Here is a 22,015-nt window from a genome sequence, read left to right as displayed (position 1 = left end):
ACTGCTGCTTTCCTCCGCCCCTCTTCTCCCTCGACGGTGTTCTCATCCGCCACAGCAGCTTACTGGCACGGTCATTGGTTCTGTCTTTGTTTTGTTGGCAGCATGGGAAGAAGGAGGAGGAGGAGTTCAGCATGGGGCCCCTCTCCATTCTCATGCTCAGCGTCAAGAACAATGCCCTGGTTGGTTTGGTTTGGTTTGGTCGACTTCTTGCCTCTGTTGATTGAGATCTCAGCTTAGCGAGGGCATATTTTTTGTAGTAGTAGTAGTCGACCTGCTTAGCGAGCTCAGCTCACCCCGCTCGTCGTCGACCTGCCCGACGAAGGCTATGGTGGGACCCTCGAGATCGTCGTCTTCTTGACCGGGACCCTTGGTTAGTGAAATCATTTGTTTTCCACGACATTCAGACTTTGCTATAGTTTACTGAAACTATTGTGGTCTGAAGAACAATTTACTGAAATTGTTCCAAGTCTGAAAAATAGTTGTCTGAATCTGTTGAAATCTGAAACTGTTAGTGTGAGGTGTCTGAAACTGTTCTAATCTTGTAGATAACCCGTGAACAAATTTACTTGTGTTGAATAACCTATGAACAAATTTAGGACTTTGGAGTTGTCTAAAACTGTTGTAGTCTTGTAGAAAAGTAAAAGTAGTTGGATGGAAATAGATTTCTCAGTCTGTGTAATAGATGGTCTGAAGCTAGTTGCAAATTTCTTTCCTTGATTCATATAATTCAGTAAGTCCATTTCATAACATCTGCTGCTAGTAGAAATTATGGAAGCTAAAAAGCCAAATCAAGTTCAGTCATCTCATTTCACCTTTGCAAAGAAGATACTAATTTTCTAAATGTGAACTTGATGTTAACGTCTTATATGTGCGTCTTATATGTCCATTTCATAACATGGTGCGTCTTATATGTGTGTTTGATGTTAACGTCGCTTGTGGTTTTGCAGGGTTCTGAGGCTGAAGCCTGGGCACCATCAGGGTATGTTGTTTCCCGGTCCTGTTTCTTCAGTGCTCAATAGTTGCTTGTGTGACTGCTACTAGTCTTTTATGTAATGCTAAACTAAAATGGGTCTAGTTATACTAATCATTCCATGAAAGTTCAGTCTGATTTGCTGGTACTCTAATAAATTCATTGTTTGCTCATGCTCAGAATCATTGTTTGCTCATGCTCAGAATCATTGTTTTACATATGTTACTTGTGATGTTCTGCTGGCTGAGATGTGCATGATCTGGGTGATGAAGAAAATTGTTCGGATTCCCACTGATTTTCATGATTATTACAACCAGATACTTCTGACGGATCATGCCATCTCTTGGAATATATATGTACTCCCTCCGTAAACTAATATAAGAGTGTTTAGAATACTAAACTAGTGATCTAAACACTCTTATATTAGTTTACAGAGGGAGTACTCCTTTATTATTGAGCAAATACTTTCCTTTGATTTTTTGCAAACCTCTTAGCAGTAATTTTCGTATTCTTTTTTTAGTGTTCTGCTGGCTGATGAGATGTGCATTACCTGGGTGATGAAGAAAATCGACGGGTCACGCCATCTCCTGAAATACATTTGCACATTTTTACTTCTTTAGACTGACTGTACATGCATTCCTTCATTGGTTATGAACCTTATTGCTCATTATGTTCTGTTGGGTTGAACTGCATGATTTCGGGTGATGAAGAAAATCGTTCGGATTCCCACTCATATTTCATGATTAGTGTAACCAGCTACTTCTGATCCATAGCTTGTACTGCAACTAATGTGTCATGCGTTTTGTGGCAGCAACAGCAGCTAGCAGGAGCAATTCTATTGCTGGTTTGCATTGAAGATATTGTATTCTGTTGCTATATCATTGTTTAATAAAACCACAGCATGATGCTCACATGAGATATCCACATGTTTCTGTGCTGTTTTGCTACAAGCTATGTGTTGATTTGATAACAGGAGTTTCCTTGTCCTGGTCCTATACTGCATTTTGACTCCTATGTTTCTGTGCACGTGTGTTTAATTGATGTTGTTTCAACTTTGAACTGCTTCTGCATATACTGCCATTGAGATTTAAATTTGTGGTTGTTCCTCTTTTACAGATGCTCAAGTGTGAAGCCGTGAAGTATGAAGCAAGTGTGAAGCCGTGAAGTGTGAAGTCGTCAAGTTCTACTTAGTGAAGAGTAGCATATTGTAGCATATATGTGCTGTAAAGATTGTAATAGATTTATTTAGTGGTATATTTGTTGATTCTTTTTGATTATTTATATGATCTGAAAACTTGTGAAATGGAAACTTGACCAATGGGCCCACTTATGAAAATAATCTGTCAATTTTGTACATTTTTGACATGTGGGACCAATTTGAGAGATGATCATGACAAGTGGGACCCATCTGACTAGTGGGACCAGCTTGAATATATAATGGCTGAAAATAGAAAAGCAATAAATAATAGAAGGCCACGGGCCAACAATAAAAAAGGCTACAACGTTGGGCCTGGCCCATGTAGTTGACCAAAATTAATCAAGAAAAAATATAAAAAAGGCCGAATTGTTGGCCTAGGCCCATGTAGAAAACGTCATTTGACCGGGCTGAATCTTGTGCCACATCAGCTTGCCACGCTGGATGCCTACGTGGCCTAGAGAGGTTTCTAGTGACCAAAACTCCACAGTGGACATATTTTGGTCATAAACGTTTGCGACCATTCCAGAAGAAAGGTCTCTATAGTCAGTTTACGACGCCCAGCTTTTGACCTTATGTTTTTGGTCACAAAAAGGTCATAAATGGAAATTTGTGACCATTAAGTGACCAATAGTGGTGGTCATAAGTTGACATATTTTTTGTAGTGAATGTAATGTAGGCATGTATTCCGAATATAGTCATACGTGCTTACGGAAAAGAACTTGCATGACATCTTTTGTCCTACCCTCCCGTGGCAGCAGGGTCCTAGCGGAAACTAAAGGGTATTAAGGCCTCCTTTTAATAGAGTACCGGACCAAAGCATTAACACATAGTGAATAGATGAACTCCTCAAACTATGGTCATCACCGGGAGTGGTCCCGATTATTGTCACTTCGGGGTTGCCGGATCATAACAAATATTAGGCGACTATAGACTTGCAAGATAGGATCAAGAACTCAAATATATTCATGAAAACATAATAGGTTGAGATCTGAAATCATGGCACTCGGGCCCTAGTGACAAGCATTAAGCATAGCAAAGTCATAGCAACATCAATCTCAGAACATAGTGGATACTAGGGATCAAACCCTAACAAAACTACATCGATTACATGATAAATCTCATCCAACCCATCACCGTCCAACAAGCCTATGATGGAATTACTCACGCACGGCGGTGAGCATCATGAAATTGGTGAGGGAGGATGGTTGATGATGACGATGGCGACTGATACCCCTCTCCGGAGCCCCGAACGGACTCCAGATCAGCCGTCTCGAGAGGTTTTAGGGCTTGGCGGCGGCTCCGTATCGTAAAACGCGATGGATCCTTCTCTTTTATTTTTTTCCCCGAAAGTGAATATATAGAGTTGGAGTTGAGGTCGGAGGAGCTCCAGGGGGCCCACGAGGGAGGGGGGGTGCCCCCCACCCTTGTGGCTAGGGTGTAGGCCCCCTGGTCTTGATCTTTTGCCAGTATTTTTTATTATTTCCACAAATACGTTCCGTGGAGTTTCAGGTCATTCCGAGAACTTTTGTTTCTGCACATAAATAACACCATGGCAATTTTGCTGAAAACAGCGTCAGTCCGGGTTAGTTCCATTCAAATCATGCAAGTTAGAGTCCAAAACAAGGGCAAAAGTGTTTGGAAAAGTAGATACTACGGAGATGTATCACTTCCATTGTGGAAGAACAACGCATCCATATGGGTACGGTGATTGAGAAGGTTCGGTCCGTCAAGAGCGGACTGACCGAAGCCTGCAGCGGCTTGCTGACAGGTTTTGAGGTAAGCGGCATTTAACCGAGAAAATCTCAACATAGACAGTAGCCCCTGAGACATTGTCCGGTGTTGGGAAAGACAAGCCGGACAAAGGTTCAATTAAATTTCTCAGGAAACTAACCAACTGTCTCTGATGTGAATAAGCAGGCGTTGCTACTGGCCACAACTTCTCATACTGCCGAAGTCTCTGGACTAAAGCAGAAACTGGAGCGGGCCGAAGAGGAGCTTGGCTAGGCGAGGAAGCAGCTGGAAGACCAGCAAGGTATGCAATGATCGCTATATATTCGGAATGAGTAAATGATGTATACAGACCATAGTGTCATTATATGTGTAGGGGCGACGACTGAGGTCGAGGCCCTGAAAACGGCCATGGCCGAGGCCGAGGAGAGAGCTGTCAAGGAGCAGGCCGCTCGCAAGAAGCTGAAGGCCCCGCTGAATGAGGTCCAGCAAGAGCTCCAGGACGCGGTGAAGAATTATGAGACCCTGGAGGGCGATGTTTCGGCTCGAGAGATCGAACTCTCCAAGGCTCGTCAAAGCACGGAAGCGGCCCGGGTTGAAGCCCAGGGTGCCCTCTAGGAAATCCAAGAGGCCAAGAAGATCGCGGCGGGTAAGGCGTTTAGCATGCAAAGCAAATATATAAAGGAGAAGTATTTCTTATTAACCCGGATTCGGAGTTCTCCAGGGGCCTTCGCAGATCTGCCGCGTAGTGTGTCCGACGCCGCGGAGTTCTTCTGAGCCGAAGAAGGGAGCTTCATGGAGAAATTGTTCTAGTCGCAGTATTTTGCGCCAGAGCATCCCGTGCCCTTCATCGATCAGCTGAAACAACTGGTGGAGCTGCATAGGGTGGCCGAACTGGCCATGAAGGATTTGGTAATCCGCTTGTGGCCAACCGAAGCTATGCCCGACAGCTGCTTTGGACTCGTGAAGTGGCTGGTGAATGCCTGTCCTCGGTTGGACATTGTCAAGTGATCGGCCTGCATTGAAGGTGCGCACATGGCCTTTGCCCGCTACAAGATGTGGTGGGCGAAGATGGACGCCCTCGAGCTGACCAAGGGGCCGCCGGAGGGCAAGGAGCAGCGCACACCCGAGTGATACTTTGGCGATGTCTTGGAGGGGTCCTGCATTGTTGCGGATCAGTGTGCAAAAGACACGATCTTTGAATGAATGTATTCAAGTTCCTTCTACCTTGTATGCTAAAACAGAGTGGGCTTGTAATATAATGCTTGTTATGTTTTTTAATTTTACCTCATGTGTGGCCGTGTTGTATGAAATCTGAGGGTTGGCCAGCTGTCGGCTTCTGCCCCCATGTAGGTAATACGGGGGTGTTCGGGATGGTATCTAAACAATCTTGATCCAATTATATGGTCCTTGAAGGAGTTGTTTAGCGCAACGAACCAGGCAACCAGACTATGCGGCATTAACGCCCTCACTTAGCCATAGGAGTTCGACAATAAAAACATGGGTGTAGCCCCTAGTATCCGAACTAGAGTGCTATAAGCGTCTGATCGGGAAGTACAGATCCTTCACGTAATACAGAAGAAATCTCGAACGATTTGCAACCTCTGAACAGCTGACCGGCTCTCGCCGCATCATGACAGTCAGTTTTCGGCTTTCTCTACGGAGGTGCTCCTTTGGATAAACCAAGGCACAATCGCAGTAGTTCTCCCTTTACTACCTTAGCCGATATAGCAGAACGTAAGGTATCAAGCACAGGAGCCGGGCAACCCAACTATTGACCAAAGACATGATTCGGAGCCAATGCATATAATGCTAAATTCGTGGTGCCGAACTATACTTATAAAAAGTGTTCGGACTTTTGTTGCTGTAGTGTGGGGTGCTATGAAGCCCCTAGCAAATTGAAATGCACCCGAGTGTACAGGTGTTACCTGATAGAATTACCCGAAAGGAAAAGACAAAAATAAAGAAAAAGAAGAACCAGTGGTAAGCTAGAGCCGTGAAAATTTGCGCCGCAAACTGTTTCTATTATAATTTCATTGGTGCGTTAAAGCGCATTTATACAGGTAGTGCAATAAGCAGAAAGGCTATTTACCATGCCTTCACCAAGAGAGAGCTGCGTATGGGTCTTGAAGATAGGTAAAGGGATCGTTAAAGAGACCACCTCAGAGTTTTTTAGTACGTCCACGATTCTTGTTGTTTTGCTGTTTTTACCCTTCGAAAAGAGTCAATGGTCAAGCCGCCAGAAAAGGCCTGTAAAAAAGGAAAAAAAAGAAAAAAGGGGAATAGTGAAAGTATGAGTGCCCGGGGCGGTCTAGCCGAATTGCGGATCATAAACTAGCTATGCCTCCGTCGATGCCCATGGAATTTTTAGTGCGTAGTTATGTATGCGTGGTGCGAATGCCACTACTTGACCGGCACTGAGACGGAGGCCGAATTGCTAGTCTAGCTCCTGACGAGCCGAGCTGTCCTGCTGCAGGGTAGTTCGGACCCTCTTGATGGTGTCCGAGGGCTCGGCAGCCGAGTTAAGGTTCTGCTTGAGAAGGCCGCTCTGTACTTCTGCTGCTAAGGAAGTCGTGTGCTCTTCGGTACGGAGGGAGCGTTCCGTATTTCCATTGACTGTTATGATGCCACGTTGACCATGCATCTTGAGCTTGAGATAAGCATAGTGTGGGCGTTGGATCGGGCGAATGCGGTCCATCCGAGCAGTGCGTGATAGCCGCTGCGAAAGGGGACTATGTCGAAGATTACCTCCTCAGTTCGGAAATTGTCCGGGGATCCGAAGACAACCTCGAGCGAGATTGAGCCCATACAACGGGCCTCTACACCTGGTATGACTCCTCTGAAGGTAGTCTTTGTGGGTTTGATTCGTGATGGATGAATGCCCATTTTGCGCACTGTATCCTAATAGAGCAAGTTGAGGCTGCTGCCACCGTCCATCAGGACTCGTGTCAGGTGGAACCCATCAATTATTGGGTCCAGGACCAGTGCGGCTGAACCGCCGTGATAGATACTAGTCGGATGATCCCCGCAATCAAAAGTTATCGGCCATGACAACCATGGATTCAATTTTGGGGCGAGTGGCTCTATCGCATAGACGTCCCTGAGTGCGTGCATGCGCTCCCTCTTGGGGATGTGTGTAGCATATATCATGTTCACCGTTTTGACCTGAGGGGGAAACTTCTTCTGTCCCCCTGTGTTTGGTTGCAGGGGCTCCTCATCATCATCCTCACTCTACGATCCCTTTTCCTTGTTCTCGGCATTTAAGTTGCCGGCTTGCTTAAAAACCCAGTCTCGGGTGCCATGGATTTGGCACAGACGGTTGAGTATGCGGTCCAGGCTTGACTGTAGTGTCGTCGATATTATTACCATTGCTTCAGCATTTGTGTCTGTTATGTTAGAGCTTCTCGTTGCTGTTTTTGGCCTTAGAGGGGCCTGTGTCGCTGGCCATATTTTTACTATGAGCCAGCCAGCTATCCTCACCCTCACAAAAGCGGGTCATAAGTGTCATGAGGGCTGCCATGGATTTTGGCTTTTCTTGGCCGAGGTGGCGGGCGAGCCATTCATTGTGGATGCTATGTTTAAAGGCCGCTAGAGCTTCGGCATACGGACAATCGATGATCTGGTTCTTTTTGGTTAGGAACCTAGTCCAAAATTTCCTGGCTGACTCTCCAGGTTGTTGGACTATGTGGCTTAAGTCATCGGCGTCTGGTGGCCGGACATATGTACCATGGAAGTTGTCAAGGAAGGCTTCTTCCAAGTCCTCCCAGCCGCTGATAGAGTTTTCAGGTAGGCTGTTTAACCAGTGCTGAGCTGGTCCTTTGAGCTTTAGTGGGAGGTATTTGATAGAGTGGAGGTCCTCTCCGCGGGCCATGTGGATATGGAGAATAAATTCCTCGATCCATACCGCGGGGTCGGTTGTTCCGTTGTATGATTCAATGTTAACGGGTGTGAACCCTTCGGGGAATTCGTGATCCATTACTTCAATGCGGCGCCTATATATCGGGCCGAGTCGCGACGTAGCTCCGATGGTGTCCGTTTGCGGTTGTCGGCTCGGGTGTGACTAGGTTTGTCATGTCCGAACATGTAGCCATCATCACATGTCGTGGAACGTCATCGCGATCCGTAAATCAATTGGGTATATCCTACTCTACTATCCAGGGTCTGTCGGAGGTCGTGTGTATGACCCCGAACTGTTTTGTCTCTGTTTTTTCGTGGCGGTGGGGCGGGCTGCTATTCGGCTTTAGTTGCCGCTCTATCCCGACCACAAGGTGGTCGGTCCGCCGCACCGTCCTGACCGTGTAGTGTTCGGTTGGCCGCATTACGCGAGGGAAGTATGGGCTCTGGCGCCTCTTCGTCGAACTGAGGTAGCAATCTTCATTTTGGGTAACTCTTGGCTGGGCGTCTGAGGCCGTATTCTTCGGTTGCCAGAACGTTAGTCCAACTGTCGACGAGCAGATCTTGGTCAGCTTGAAGCTGCTGCTGCTTCTTTTTCAGGCTCCTTGCGGTGGCTATTAGCTGGCGCTTGAAGCGCTCCTGCTTGAGAGGTTCCTCGGGCACGATGAAATCTTCGTTGCCGAGGCTTTCCTCATCCTCAGAGAGCGGATGATAACTACCATCCTCTGAGTTGTTGGTCCTGTCCTGTTTGTCGGGGCTGGCTTGCCAGTTTTCTTACTCCTCCTGTTCGGATGTTACCTCAGCAAGGTCTTCATTGTCTTCGGCATCGTCCAGAGTATTGTCTTCTCTTGTGCCGGTATTGCTGTCCTTTGAACGACGTGACTTAGAGTGTCATCGAGGACGCCGGCATTTTTGCTGTGTCTCAGGAGGTTTATTAACAACTCAATTTTCTTTGTCATCGCCGCTATTCTCCTTTGGTGCATCCACCATATACACATCGTACGAGGAAGTGGCCGTCCAACGTCCGGGGAACAGCGGGTCCTGGGCCTCTTCTTCTCTGGCATCGTTGTCGATACCGTCGATGTCATCAGAGCCATAATCGAGCATGTCAGTTAAGTATTCGACAGTGGCTATAAAGTGGGTGGCGGGTGGGGAGCAAATCCCTGTCATCAGCTTCTGGTTGAAACCGGATATAGTTTGATTTTGAGTCCCCCACCAAGGACACGTTCTTTAATGAGCTTATCACATCCCCCAAGGGTAAGTGCTTGAAGATGTCTATGGTGCTGAACTCAAAGATCGATAAACGATCAAGTTTGGCATCCGTGGACTCACATGGTTCGGAACTTACACCTAGAGACGAGTCCGGGGTTCTGGTGACACAAATATTGTGTGAGTTTAAGTCCACGTGTGGCTCCAACGTCGGGGAATCTATAGCCTCCGTGGTGGGGTTGAACCTCCAGTCCTTAGATGGCGTCGTATGCTCCAGATCTAAGGCTAGAGCAGTTACATGAGCTATCTCCTGAATGTGGTCCAATAACAGGTTTAGCTCATGTTCATCGAGATGACCAAGAGCGATCGCCACGGTCTCGAATCCAGCGAAGATCAAATCTCCACAGATGTCCGCGACGTAGTTCAAGCTCCTAGATCTGACAAGATGGCCGGGGGCGTAGCTATTGATCTGCTCCAAATAGCCAAACGAGTTGGCCTGCAGTGCCACCGAACATGAAAATCTATCCGGGGAGGAAGGTTTCTCCTTAGACATCGTCATTGTTGACGATTGGAGGGGCCATCGAACCTTTTGAGGACGACACAGTGGAACTCTCAATGAAAGCACCAATGTCGGTGTCAAAACCAGCGGATCTCATGTAGGGGGTCCCGAACTGTGCATCTAAGGTCGATGGTAACAGGAGACAAGGGACACGATGTTTACCCAGGTTCGGGCCATCTCTATGGAGGTAATACCCTACGTCCTACTTGATTGATCTTGATGAATATGAGTATTACAAGAGTTGATCTACCACAAGATCCTAATGGCTAAACCCTAGAGGTCTAGCTTGTATGGCTATGGTAATGAATATCCTCCTCTCCGGACTAAGTCCTCCGGTTTATATAGACACCGAGAGGATCTAGGGTTACACAGGGTCGGTTACAAAGAAAGGAATCTGCATATTTGATCGCCAAGCTTGCCTTCCATGCCAAGGTGAGTCCTATCTGGACACAAGTGCAGTCTTCAGTCTTCGTATCTTCACAGCCCATCAGTCCGGCCCATGGCTAACAGGCCGGACGCCCGAGGACACCTTAGTCCAGGACTCCCTCAATCATCACCACCGTCATCACCATCGATCCTCTCATCGGGAGGGGGTCAATCTCCATCAACATATTCACCAACACCATCTCATCTCAAACCGTAGTTCATCTCTTGTATCCAATCTTTGTCGCAAAACTTGATGATTGGTACCTGTGGGTTGCTAGTAGTGTTGATTACTCCTTCTAGTTGATGCTAGTTGGTTTATTTGGTGGAAGATCATATGTTCAGATCCTTTATGCATATTAATACCCCTCTTATTATGAACATGAATATGATTTGTGAGTAGTTATGTTTGTTCTTGAGGACATGGGAGAAGTCTTGCTATAAGTAGTCATGTGAATTTGGTATTCGTTCGATATTTTCATGAGATGTATGTTTTCTTTCCTCTAGTGGTGTCATGTGAATGTCGACTACATGACACTTCACCATTTTTTGGGCCTAGAGGAAGGCATTGGGAAGTAATAAGTATATGATGGGTTGATAGAGTGACAGAAGCTTAAACCCTAGTTTATGTGTTGCTTCATAAGGGGCTGATTTGGATCCATATGTTTCTTGCTATGGTTAGGTTTACCTTAATACTTCTTTTGTAGTTGCGGATGCTTACAACTGGGGTTAATCATAAGTGGGATGATTATCCAAGGAAGGGCAGTGCCCAAGCACTGGTCCACCCACATATCAAATTATGAAAGTACCGAACGCGGATCATATGAACGTGATGAAAACTAGCTTGATGATAATTCCCACGTGTCCTCGGGAGCGCTTTATTTTATATAAGAGTGTGTCTAGGCTTGTCCTTTGCTACAAAAAGGATTGGGCCATCTTGCTGCACCTTATTTAGTTTTATTACTTATTACCCGTTACAAATTACTTTATCACAAAACTATCTGTTACCGATAATTTTAGTGCTTGTAGAGAATACCTTACTAAAAACTGCTTATCATTTCATTCTGCTCCTCGTTGGGTTCGACACTCTTACTTATAGAAAGGACTACGATAGATCCCCTATACTTGTGGGTCATCATAGCACATTTGGCAGGTGCCCTCTTTGAGAGTCATTAGTCTCATCGAACCGCACATCCACAGTTTCGACCACTTTGTAGTGAAAGAGGTTGAAAACTCTATAGGAGTGCAAATCATTTCTGTAGCCAAGCATAAAACCTTCATGTGCTTTCAGTGCAAATTTTGACGTGTGATGCGGATCCTTGATCCAGCACCTAGCTGACGTTAGGCTTCTTACCAGTCAGGAGCTCATATGATGTCTTCTTTAGGAACTTGTGAAGATAAACACGGTTGATGACGTGGCATGCAGTATCAATAGCTTCATGCCAGAATTTCCTTGGAGTCTTGTACTCACCGACAATCATTCATGCCATCTCAATGAGGGTTTTGTTCTTGCGCTCCACGATGCCATTCTGTTGAGGTGTGTATGTAGCAGAGAACTCATGCGTGATGCCCAATGTAACAATATAAGCGCCAAGGCCGGTGTTCTTGAATTCAGTGTCATTGTCACTTCTGATGTGCTTGATCTTGATGCCATAGTTGCTCATGCCATGATTGGCAAATCATCTAAAGACATCCTGCACTTCAGTCTTGTAGATAATTATGTGCACCCATGTATATCTAGAGTAATCATCAACAATGACAAAACCGTAGAGGCATGAAGTGGTAGTAAGGGTAGAGTAGTGAGTAGGGCCAAATATGTCCAAGTGAAGCAGCTCGAAGGGACGAGTCATCGTCATGATTGTCTTCAAGGGATGCTAGGCCCTAGTAATCTTTCCAGCTTCGTAGGTGTCAGGACCCCGATTCCAAGTCACGTCGATCTAGCCGGTAACACTTCATATCACTTTGCGGCCTCACGCACGGTATTCCCACGAGTGTCGCCTTACCATGGCCCGGGACCGTTTGCGCCTTTTGGCTCACATATATGATAGTGTCGCTAGCATCCATATGACAGGGAACCCGGGCCGACATGGCTAGTCCTAAACCCAAAGCAGCACCAACCTATGGGGACAGACATACATGAATCACATCGGGCATGTCGGTCAGCAGCGTGTGAATCCGGGCTGTAGCACTGGGCTAACAGGACTCCGGGAACCCGAGCTGTAGCAGGCTAGGCAGGACTCCGGATGTCACCGCATGACATTTCCCCGAGGGGACAGACACATGAAGCAAGTTAAACACATGCCAGCCAGTCAAGTCTCCTGAGCAGTAGTGCTGGGCTAGCAGGACTCCGGTGAACCGGGCTGTAGCGGACTACTCTGGCTCATGGAAGCACTAGACTACATTTCCCCATAAGAGAGGCTGCCAAGGATAAACAACTAGGTTGTCGGATCCCACACATACCAAGCTTTTCAATCATACACACAATATGCTCGATATGTGTAAATACAACATGGCATCACAACATAACTGTACAACTCAAGTATTTATTAAGCTACAAGGAGCGAGAAATTACAAACATGGGTCTCATGACCCAACAATCATAGCAAACAAATCAAAGCACATGCGGAAGCTTAACATGTCTAAGTACAGACATCTACAAATGAAAAAGGCTGAGAAGCCTGACTATCTACAAGATCCTGCCGAGGGCACAAGATCGTAGCTAAGGTATCAAGCTAAACGTCGAAGTCCACGCGATACTAATAGCGAGACTGAAGTTTCTCTACAAAACATAAATTAAGAAAATGTGAGTACAAAAGTACTTAGCAAGACTTACATCAGAACTAGCTACATATGGATCGGTATCAACAAGGGGGTGTGGTGGAGTTTAACTACAGCAAGCCAGCTTTGACTCAGCGGCTAACCTGAACTACGACTGCAAGCAACTCTTTTGAGGTGGCGCACACCAGTCCACATATTCACCATTCAATACACCACTATGGATCCGCTCTCGTGTCCCTACGAGAAGGCCATCCATAGCACTCACACTTATCTTGCGAGTTTTAGAGTATCCACTTTCACTTGTCTATGAACTGTTATAGGCAACCCAGAAGTCCTTTACCGCGGACGCGGCTATTCGAATAGTTTTATAACCTACAGGGGTGTACTTCGTCACACATGTTTGCACCACTTAGCGTCTGCACACGACATGTGCTCGGCAGACTTCAAGCGAAAGCCGACATGGGTGTAGACCACGACCTGACTAACCGCACAAGTCTCTAGTCCAGGTTTATCGCCTATTCGGGTTCCATCCGCGAGGAGATCCGGTCGGAGTTTCGCTCACAGCCCCAAACGATGTGTGCAGGGTTCCCGAGACACCAAACGGGCGCCCGGTACACCGTGCCATGGTGTATCTACCGCATCATAGCCCACCCCTAGGGTCAGCGCTACGCACGGCCGCCAACGCATATCCTATAAACACCAGAAACTAGTTGCAACTCCTGGACAGAGGACGAGAGGGGTCAGTAAGTTAAGCGGGGTCATATCTCAGGGCCCAATGTGTGGTAGTAGCTGTTTCGTGGATCACAAACACAGAACTCAGTTCCTAAGGACGGCTTCAATGAAACAACCCACCATGTACTCCTACATGGCCTCTCATCGATACCTTTACCAAATCATGTTCACACACTTAGCTCTCAATGGTAGGACATGTTCACACACCTCCGATTCATCCCCGATGAATCAGACCTGACACAATTCTATGCAATAGTAGGCACGACAAACAAGCATGAATGAGTAGGCACATTAGGGCTCAAACAACTCCTACTCATGCTAGTGGGTTTCATCTATTTACTGTGGCAATGGCAGGTCATGCAAAGGAAAGGGGTTCAACTACCACAACATGTAACAGTTGAATCGTTGTTGTCCTAATGCAGTAAAAGAGAGCAGGAGCGAGAGAGTGGGTTTGTATCGGAATGAACAAGGGGGTTTTGCTTGCCTGGCACTTCTGAAGATAGTATAGTTCTTCATCGGCGACATCGATCTCATCGTCGGAACCACGTCTATCGAGAGGGGCAAATACCGGCAAACAAAGAGGAACACAATCAATGCAATGCAACAATTATGATGCATGATAATGTCATGGCAATATGCTGTTGATTGAGCTAATGCAACTAGCAATCATATTAAATGAAGTTGGTTTGAACCAAGGGTTCAAATTCAAACTCCATATGTGCTTATTTAAATGTCAATTACGCAAATTGCCCTGTACAGCAACCCTAGGTTGTTCAAACATGCATGCAAATGCCACAGACAGATACCTTGAATTTTTCTGATAATTTTTCATATATAATTTATTTGATTTGGATCTACGGTGATTTACTATGAATTTTAGAAGTTTTAACTATTTTCTGGTATTTTCTGAATTATAATTAATCCAGAAAATGAGTTATGGCGTCAGCACTACGTCACTGTGACGTCAGCAGGTCAACTGACCCGGTCCAGGTCAAACCTGACCAGTGGGGTCGACACGTCAATGACACAATTAACTACCAGGGTTAATTAAATCTAACTAATCAAACTAACAGCCACTGGGCCCACTGTCAGAGTCAGCGGGGGGGGGGGGGGGGTAATTAGTCCTAAACTAATCTAATCAGGGGTGGGGCCCACGTGTGTTGACCCTAGGGACGTCAAACCCCGGGTCGAACAGGTCAAACCTGCCGGTGACTCGACGCCGGCGAGGCCAGACACGGCGGCGAGGCTCGGAAAACTTCCTCCGGCGACCAAATCAATGGCGGAGCCCATATACGAGCAGCTGGAGCTCGTGCGCGTCGAGTGGTGCTCTCAGCTTCGCCGGAGATGGCCCTGAACGATGGCGGCGACTACGGCAGCGGCGGCCGGAGTTCGGCCGAGCTCGGGGGCGCGGCTGCAGCGGGCAAAAGCGCGAACTAAAGTGCGGGCAAGGCACTACGCGGTGCGGCGGGCGTGTTTGGCACATTGGCGCAACCTAATGGTCGCCGGAGCTCTTGCGGCAGAGCGTCTCGGCTCTGGTGGAGGAGGCGGTTAGAGGGCGCAAACAAGGCAAAGAAGAGGGGGAGGCGGCGTGGAAGCTCACGGCGGATCCAGCAGAGGCGACGACGAGCCCGGGGAGAGGCTGGAGCTCGTGAATCCCCGACGAGTCCGCCGGCAGTCAGATGTTGAAGACGAGGTTGGGGACGACCCTGCAGGGCTTCCGGATGGGCGTGGCTCGGTGGGGAGGGAGAGGGGGTCGAGGCGGAGCTCCTGAGCTTAGCGGCAGGGCGAGGGGTGGCCGGTGGCCGCAAGAACGGCGAGCGGCGGCGACGGGCTCCGTTCGGGAAGAGAGCAGAGGAGGGGGAAAAGCGCTTGAGAGAGTGAGAGAGGGGTCGGGACTGCGTGGCGTCGCGAGGGAGGCCCAGGGCGATGAGGGGGAAGCGGCAGGAAGCAGGAGGTGGCTGGGCGCGTGCCGGCGTGCCTCGGCCACGCGCGCTGTCTATTGGTGCGGGGAGGAAGACGACAGGGGAGGGCCAGGTGGGCTGGGCCGGCCACTTGGGCCGCCAGGTGGCTGCACAGGTGAGTTGGCCCAGGTAAGTTTCTGTTCTCTATTTTCTAAATTGTTTCTGTTTTCTATTTTTCTGCAATTGTTTTGACTTAATTAAAATGCTAAGACACTTCCAAAAATCATGAAACTAATCATGGCTACTGTTTATAATATATCCTACAGTAAACATTTTATTTTATGATTATTTGAGCATTTAAAATATTTTATAGCATTTAAATGCCCAAATGCAAATATAATATGATTTAATTCAGGGCCCAAATATGTCATGGAAAAATGTGCAACACCTCTTGTTATTGCTTCCAGCATTTTCCAGAAATGATGAACATTTTTGAAAACCATTTGGATTCACTAAGAATATTTTTAGTTGAACCTAGTGAATTTCAATTGGTGCTAGGGTTTCAACAATCCCCATTTCAAGTTTCTTTGGAATTAAACATGATGGCATGAAGAATAAGCAAAGCCAAGCAAGGGCTGAACTGGGGCTGTGACAGTACGCACCGCATAGATGATCCTTCTTGAACTTGACACCCTTGATGCCTATGACATGCTTCTTCTTCGCGAGAGTGTGAAAGTTCCTCATGCCCGCATGCCCTAGCCTCCGATGCTAGAGCCAGCACTCTGAAGCTTTTGCTAGAAGACATACAACCAGCTGTGGTCCTGCGGAGAAATCTGCCATATACAAATCGTCTTTTCGATACCCTTCGAAGACTAGAGATTTGTCAAATTCCATAAGAACAAGGCAACGATATTTTCCAAATATCACCATCATGTTCAGATCACAAAGCATTGAGACAAACATTAAGTTGAAACCAAGGGACTCAACAAGCATCACTTTATCCATGTGCTGATCCTTCGAGATTGCAACTCTATCTAGGTCCAATACCTTGCTTTTACTAATGTCAGCAAATGTGATGTGACTTTTGTAAGATGGAGTAGGGTTGAATCCATAAGAAGACTTTGATCACCAGTCATGTGGTTAGTGCATCCACAATCCATTATCCACTCAGAAGCATTCTGTGTTGTACCCTACAGTGCAGTTTGGGGGATAGGCTTCATAGAGAGAAGAGTGAAGCATAAACATTTGACGAACAAGCATACTATCAAAGTTCAGATCCTTGTTAGAGTAGATAGGATGTTTGTCAAGAAATCCTGGGACGAAATACATAGTAAGACCATTTTGGCATTTTATCTTGCATCCCACAAGATGTTTTAGGTCCCCAACATAAGCGTTAGAAGCTTTTGATTTCCGGATGGAGACCATTCCATGCAAAAGAGAGTTAATTCTTATTAACCACCCACATCTTCAGGGGTGGATTAGAAACAATGAGTCTAAGTGCAGCATTTGAGAACTTTGGCTTTCACTACAAGAAATATGTCAACTAGTGACCTTCTGTCAGTGACCGTGGAAGAATTGGTCATAGATCTATGACTATTTGAGACCAATTGGTCAAAAGCTATTCAGGGGGCTCCAAACCCTAAACCATTGCGACCATTTTGGTCAGAAATGTCGTAATTTCCTTACACGAAATGGTCATAAAGCAAATAGCGCTAGTCCGCTACCTTATTTCTAGTTGTTAACGACCAATATATATGGTCATAGCCTTGTAAATTGTGGTGGGTTGCGATGACTAGGCGCCATCTCATCAGTTTTGCCTATGTGTCATGTCCATGTGTCAATTTTTGCCCTAGGTTGTGAAGCAACCTATATTTCTGTTATTCCAAAAATTCCCAAAAAATTCTCATAAATTGTTTGGATCATATCTTTATCAAATATGTCAAAAACCTTCCTTGCCTAGTTCAAAAATAATTCAACGATATTCATTTTCCTATTTTGTTCAGAGCAGCACCTTGTGAAGGAAGTACCACTTTGGTATGTCCAAATACTATCCATTTTCTACAGTGCTTTCCTATGCCGAAATAACCATCCTCCACCAAATGCCAGCTCAATCCATTCATTATTTTGAGCCCAGCTTCAACATTCGTATTTATGTCCAATGTGGTACTTTGCAAAGCAAGTACCACCTAGGCTCCTCCTTTTGAGCTGAAAATTTGTGAAGACGGTCTTCTTAGTAACTGATCATCCTCAGCCAAAACTCACACCCATTAGCCATGTACATTTCCCGTACCGCTAATCAAACACTTGGCTGCTAATTTATGTTTGAGCATAGATCGGTCTCCTCGTGAGAATCTTATGTTGTAATTTTCTTCCTAGCACCTACCTAGGGAGTGCCCAACCTACTAGACATGCCTAGGCCGCCCAGAACACATGGCAACGCCACGGTCACGCGGTGACCACGCGGCGGGCATGCGAGTTTACGCGCTATAGAGTTGGGGCCCTCGGCCACCGTCCAAACCTCGACGTATCGCCACCAAACCATGTATTTATGATTAAATAGGTACTTATGTAACTAGAAATGATTTTTGGAAAAAATAAATAGCAAACTATGAGGCAGCTGCAGTTCAAATTTGACCCATTTCCAACTGAATCGGCGGAAATTTGTCTTTTTCACGAGAGGTGGATCAAAACTTTTTACACCCAACCATTTTGTCAATTGTGCATTAAATATGTCCTAGTATTTTAGAAAATTGATTTGGTCCAATTTTGCAACAATTATTTGGGAGGTCCTTCCCAAAAAACCTCCTTTTGGGCACTCGAAAAATGGAAAATGGTTTTTCGTCCAAAGAAAATGAAAACTTCCTTAGGCAACATTGTTTGCCATTCCAATATGCACCCTTTGGCACAATATGAGATCATTTTAACAAACTATGCCATGAATGTGGCCATAAGATTGATCATTTGGCTTGAAAGCCATTGATCTGCACACGTGATAGCTCGTTTTTGAGAACACTTTTTTTTAAATAATGGCCGTATTACAAGTTTGTTATTTTTCCTGGGAACTTGGCCACATATAATGACACAATGCGAAGGTTTGCCCATTTTTTGTTTTTTATTTTATTTTTTATGCCCGTTTCAAAATGCGGTCAAAACGGCGGGAATGACCGTTCCTAGCTAGTGCTTGAATCTTGATTTTTTTTGGTGTTTGTCTGATTAAATAGGTACTTATGTACCTAGAAATGATTTTTGGAAAAAATAAATAGCAAACTATGAGGCAGCTGCAGTTCAAATTTGACCCGCTTCCAGCTGAATCGGCGGAAATTTGTCTTTCTCACGAGAGGTGGATCAAAATTTTTTACACCCAACCATTTGGTCAATTGTATATTAAATATGGTCTAGTATTTTAGGAAAATGATTTGGTATAATATTGCAACAAATATATGATAGGTCCTTCACAAAAAACTCATTTTGGGCACTCGAAAAATGGAAAATGAAATTTCCGTGCAAAGAAAAGGAAAACTTCCTTAAGCAAAATTGTTTGCCATTTCAAGATGCACCCTTGTGCAATTATTTGGTAGCTTCTTCTTCACAAAAAAAATCATTTTGGACACTAAAAAATGAAAAATAAAATGCTGACATGACTTTATATTTTATTTTTATTTGACCACGACCAATTTTGGATGGTCATAACGTCCAATTTTAGATGGTCATAACGTCATACACACGTACTCCTTTCTGATTGGGCCACAACCATCTCATGCGGATCATGCATCAAACACCATTGGATGCTCCTGGATCCAACGGTAGCCCTTGCCCCTTCAGCTCTCACGCACACCACAGCCCACACCCTAGCTCACATCACACCCCTTCCCTCATCGCACCCCTCATCCCCCCATCTCCTCGCCACCACCGCCACCTCCCGATCCAATCTCTCCCTGCCGCCTCCTGATCCAACCTCCCACCCACTACCGACCTCGCCGTCCTCCTCACCCACCAAAACCAACCTCATCCCTCCCTCCCCTCACCATCTCTCCCTCGTCTCTCCCTCTCCCCCGCACCACTCCTCGCCTACTACATCAACCGGATGGGCCACACGCTGCGCCTCATCCGCTCGCCCGTGCTCTGGGTCGTCGTCGAGGCCAGCAAGCCCTCCTCGAAGGCCGCCCTCGCGCTGCACCGCACCGCCGTCATGCACCGCTACGCCGGCTGCTGCGACGGCCTCAACGCCTCCCCGCAGTCGACTTCCGCCCGCACCAGCTCAACACCGGCCTCGAGGTCGTCGAGAACCACCTCCTTGATGGCGTCGTCTACTTCGCCGACGAGGAGGGCATCTACTCCCTGCCGCTCTTCGACCGCCTCCGCCAGATCAGGTATCTCCCCCTCCACTCCGCCGCCCCGCTTCATCTCCATCGTGATCCGGTGCCGTCGACCACCCCCGCGTGTCTGTCGCCCCGCCATCTAAGCAACGATGCCCACTCGTCCTCTGTTTCAGGCGACGGGACAAGCGTCGCCCCTCGCACACGCACCTGGGCCGCCTCCCCTTCGCCTGCTGTACGAGGCCCAGCAGCCCTCTGTTGGATTCGGTTTTCAAACTGAACATTTTGGTGTGGTGCCCTGTATCAAGAATTCGATCTGAAACTACTGAAACTGAAGGATCGAACAAGAGCCTGTAGTTGACAGACTAGTATTCCCTTGTCAAATGCTTACTCCATTTTTTCTAGATTCAGTTATACCCTGCAATTTTTTTTACAAAGGTTATACCCTGCAATTTAGCTTTGTGTTATGAGGTATTGACCATCTGTGTGTTGATATTGATGTATCTGATAGTTCACTTACAGCAAATGTTGCATCAATTAGGGATTCTTCAACTAAACTTCTCTTTCATTGTACCACCAAATACTGAAGTTTTGCTATGTGTTTTTGTCTATGTAGAATTGCATTGATTCCCTCTTCTTTCAGTAGTTACATGGCTTGAGGTCTCTGTATTCTTTTGAATAGGATGTACTGTTCTATGCAAAAGATCTAATTTGCACAAACATAGTTATCTGCATGTGCTTCCTGACTTGGTATTTTGTTATATCTTGTTGGTTGAATGTATGGTGGTTCCAGTACAGTGGTAGTATATTCAGGTTTGGTGTGTTGCTGTGAGGTTAATCCCTTCAGAAACATTCTTTGAGAATTTTGTAATGCCCCCTTTGGGGTGTTGATACACTATTGCGCAAGTTCTATTGTATGTGAGTTCCTTTTATTACTACAAAGCATTGATACAATATGTCATTTGTAGGGAGCTCGCTCTGCATCCAAGTCTCAGTCATCCTACACAGCAAGGAGCCGGACCAAGGTAGCAAGCAGCGCTGCTGGTTCCTTGAGACATGTGCATGTGTGGAGTAATTTTGCTTAGAGTATTTAACAAGATTGTGACGAATGTCACCGACAAAACTTATATAGTTTGGTATTCGTCTGATTTAGTTATTGCATCTTGTGTTCCTGTAGTATACTAACAAATGCCTTGTTGTGAGTTGTTGGCTATTTTCATTCTAGTCAGGAAACAAATGCCTCTGTGTAAGTTGTTTATCTAGTCCCTGTTGTTCCCTTGTTCCTTGCGTTGTCGTGGCTGCTGCTGACCATCAGCCAACACCCAGTCTATTGTCTCTCTACTCCTTGTCTTATGTTAGTTATTATTTCAATAGCACTAGAGTAACCTAGTCCTTGTAGGTTTGTTAACAATGGGGCTGATTAGTTGGACTGTTGGTGTGGATTGTTTTGACCTTTCTTGCATCTCAACAATTCTAATTACATAAGACAAAGCTATGTATGCTGCTTAGAATTTCCCTATACAATGTTTATGGGGTTAGGAATATGATCATGTATCCTGTAGAATTGGATTTATCTGGCTGTTCTGTAAACTGAATTTGGTTCAGTTAAAAAACTGCACTACCTAACAGTTTTGGGCAGCGAGCTTCTAACTAAAAAATGAGTTTGTTATGCTCATAATTTCAAGTTGTCCTCTACATATGAGTTGTAAAGCATGTTCTAAGGTTTCCGTAGAGTACTCGTTTGCTTTGTTTGGATGTATGGTTTGAGAGCAGCCGTCTTTTTAGTTTGATGTCTAGAAATATAGTACATTTTAATGTCGGTGGCGGTCTTGTCTTAGATAGATTCTGTAGTGTATTAATCTCACTGGGTAGAGTGTCCTACTTGCACATATAGTACAGTTTAATGTCGACATTATCATCATCAGGTCCCTGTTCCCTCTATTCTCTCCTGCCTTGTGATGTTAGTCTGTGTAAGCTCACTAGTATTGTTAGATCCTGTAAGTGGAATCGATGGTAGTGGTAGTAGAGTAGTATTTTTCTTCAGGTGAACCTGTTATAACTGACCATATCAGCACTATTCTAACATTTAGATTTAAAATGCTGACTGGAAATGTGTGTACTCAGTATTAGTCTTGTAGCATGGTCAGATTTAGAGACTCAACTCGTTTCTTCTTTTGTTCCTACAAGACGATTCAGCTTAACTTTAAAAAGTAACAGTAAAATTGGATACTGCCAGACACAAGAGAAGATTGTTACAACGATAGTATGTGCTACATTTGATCACAGGTTGTATAACATATCTGTTAC

The 22,015-nt window shown here is 45.8% G+C and overlaps 2 pseudogenes; both read left to right on the top strand.

The window, feature by feature from the left end:
• The first annotated feature begins 1,227 nt into the window (after positions 1–1,227).
• LOC123088900 (uncharacterized) lies at positions 1,228–1,302 on the top strand (annotated as a pseudogene).
• A 363-nt stretch (positions 1,303–1,665) lies between these two features.
• On the top strand, positions 1,666–1,741 carry LOC123088901 (uncharacterized; annotated as a pseudogene).
• Positions 1,742–22,015: the final 20,274 nt, after the last annotated feature.

This window comes from Triticum aestivum, chromosome 4A, assembly GCF_018294505.1.
Source record: "Triticum aestivum cultivar Chinese Spring chromosome 4A, IWGSC CS RefSeq v2.1, whole genome shotgun sequence".
NCBI lineage: Eukaryota > Viridiplantae > Streptophyta > Magnoliopsida > Poales > Poaceae > Triticum > Triticum aestivum.
The sequence above is the reverse complement of the archived record's forward strand: the minus strand, read 5'-3'. Positions and strand labels throughout refer to the sequence as shown.